The sequence below is a fragment of the Plasmodium inui genome (genome assembly GCF_000524495.1).
Source record: "Plasmodium inui San Antonio 1 unplaced genomic scaffold supercont1.178, whole genome shotgun sequence".
NCBI lineage: Eukaryota > Apicomplexa > Aconoidasida > Haemosporida > Plasmodiidae > Plasmodium > Plasmodium inui.
This window is the reverse complement of record NW_008482012.1, coordinates 5332-8649: the sequence shown is the minus strand read 5'-3', so window position 1 is coordinate 8649 and position 3318 is coordinate 5332.

Genomic DNA, 3318 nt, shown 5'->3' with positions numbered 1-3318 from the left:
AGTAAATAAATCCTGCAGAAAAATATTTTTTCTTTTTTTCGTAAAAATAAACCTATTATGCGTATGAATCTGAAGACCCAAAGACTAATTTGTGGTGTAATTTATTAAGAACCGTCACATTTTACTAATGGGCGATACATCATAAATTCTATTTTCTGATTATTGTGGGATATGTAACCTCATATAAAATGCTATACGGAACTTTCTCCGTCTTGTGATTTTATTTAGGGAGCATATTCCTATTGACTTATATTCCTCTTATCGTAGAATATTTGCTGAAAAATATAGATCCAATTAACCTGGGAAAAAGAAAAAAAAATAGAGAATAGAAAATATATCTTTTTAATAGATTTAATTAAGAATAATAATTTAATCCATCCGTGATGATGCCAAATATATATCTCAATTGACGACCTCTTGGGAATAAGAGCCGCCCCGTAAAAAATGTGTAAAATTACGCAAATAATATAATGGGAAGGGAATTTTCATTTATCTTGATTTATTCTTATTTATTTCTATTTATTTTTATTTATTCTTATTTATTTTTATTTATTTCTATTTATTCTTATTTATTTCTATTTATTTTTATTTATTCTTATTTATTTTTATTTATTTCTATTTATTCTTATTTATTTCTATTTATTTTTATTTATTCTTATTTATTTTTATTTATTTCTATTTATTTTTATTTATTCTTATTTATTTTTATTTATCCTTATCTATTTTTATTTATTTCTATTTATTTTTATTTAGTTCTATTTATTTCTTTTTATTTATCTATACTTAACGCGTGCATGGCGTAGTAATCTTCTTATTTTTTTCCAACTACTATTCTGCTCCTCTTATTAGTAACACATTTCATTTCCGAATTCTGAGCAATTAAAGATTGCATAATTGTATGATGGCATATTTCATAAGAGATAGGTCTCAGTAGGGAACTAATTTTAGATCATACTATGTAATTTTTTCATAAAGAGCTACCACAGGAAATGCCACAGTTTCGCAATATAACGCCCATAGCAAATTACCCTAATGATCATCCAAAGGGGCGTCTCCAATTATTCAATGCACAGAAGACATCCATTCTACGTCAATGCGGAGAAGATTTTCGAATGTGAAGGGATGGCAAAAATAGTCCACCCGGAAATGGCCTCACATCTAGGCTCAAAATACTATAAATGAACCCGCATTTTGGCTTATAAGCTCCGTAGGATTTTTTTCTTTAAAAATTACACTTCCAGCGTGGTGAAGTGTTGACCTGTATCATTGTATCCTACGATAACGCATAGAGTCCTCGTGAGCCGGGTCAATATTATCGACAAGAGGTAACCTCCATTAGTCCGTATTAATATATTCATAGTATACTATAAAAAATGTTATCCTCCTTTGCATTCCGCAAGAATGTGTTCGATTTCTGGTATGAAGGAGAATTCCCTTTTTAAGGGGAATTATCCTGTAGGGAAAATAATTTCTAATCTGTACATTATTTAGCACAGAATTATCCGGCTTACTTGTGCATCTTGTCTATACAGAAACTGTTGTTGTGGCCTGTTGACCATGTGCATCTCGCCTTATAGTGCTGGTTTATCTGTCTTTATCTGTGTTAAAATTTAACACGTTTAACATAAATATAAGAATTCTCGGAAGGCATCCTAAAAGTGCAATATTCTATTTCTCCCTTATTCCAAAAAATACGCTTTAAATATGAGTTATGCAAAGCAAAGGCATAGCCGAAATGGTAAGCACCATAAGGAAAAAGTGCCATGATAATAATAAAAACTATGTGGGAAATTCTTTCTATACACATATGTAATGAGGTGTATGCATATCATTATGAAACTGTATGTTTTTGTATATTATTATGAAAATGTAGGGGTCTGCTGTCTCCAGAAGTCTCCCCTTACATGGTAATTGTGGCCAGGCCCACACCACACATGTCACAATATCTGCTTAAGCGTGTTACTATGGAAAATATGCTAAAAAGAAGTCTTTTGCGATACCATTATAATAAATCAAATAATGCAGAACTTAAATAATACGTAGCTATTGATTAAAATTCTGAGAAATACGTCTGAGGATATGTGTCGTTGTCTTTGCTAGTCCGTTTCTTAAGTTCATATATGCTGATGAGAGGTTTCTATACAGGATTTTCAGCATAGGAGCCCCAATCCTAGATCCATCTATGTACTACATATCATAGAAGCAGAACGTGTATATAAATGAGCATATTTAATGCAGGAATTATAAATAGACGAACAATTTCAGGAATGATGACGCATAGGAAATTGGATTCAACGAGGCACATATTATTATCTCACTGCTGCAATATTTTAACAGCTAATAATACATTCACGCAGCCGTACTATAATCATAACTCATGCTATATCGCTTAAACTATTCTTAAGTCTCATCTGCTACGATGAACTCACTAATGTAATGTTATGGATTATAACACACTATATGGGTGTATATATAGTTATAATAAAGAACACATGAAGGAGAATATTGAACTCGGTACATTTCATATACTATGTGTTGAATTATATGTTATAATAATGACGGAAAAGTTGCGTAAATACATAAATTCTTTATGAAAATCCTCGACCTCGCGTACACCATGCAAATAGTGCGCCAACGATCGATAATATACACTTGATTCCTAATAAGCTATTATTCCAAAATTTACGCGCACTATATTTAACAAAATATATAATTTCAATGGAAGAAAAAAAAACTTTTATTTAAAAACACAATTCTTAATATACTGCCCACTGTGGGAAAGAGAAAAAAATGCATTACACGCAGAATAAAATGTAGAAGCAACGAATAATTTTTAATGAAAAGCCATGTAGGAAAATATTTTTGTGGTATTGATTCTATTTATATGAAAAGACTACTATGAAATCGTTTCCAAGTACGACTTTTTCGGGTGAGACATGATTCTTATTCTTCTCAAAGAATTACAACAACACTGAGTTCATTTCTTCCATTCATATTATTCACACCTAGCAGAGCATCTTCACAGTATACCCCGCTATTTCCTGTAATTACACACGCGAATGAATGAAATATCTAATTCAGTTAAATTTTTATGATAATAATTACTAATTATTCAGCTCACAAATGTGCGCCCACTAATTCATTTTCTTTTTTGCTGAAGTAACCATATTTATGAGAAACAGGAAAAATAATAGACTTTGAACTACAGAGAATAAAGTAATCAGTCTATTCTCATCATTCATAAGAATTATTTACAGAGCCTTTTATGAAAGCATTACACGCAATTAATGTGCACAAAATGTGTGAACTCAACGCACA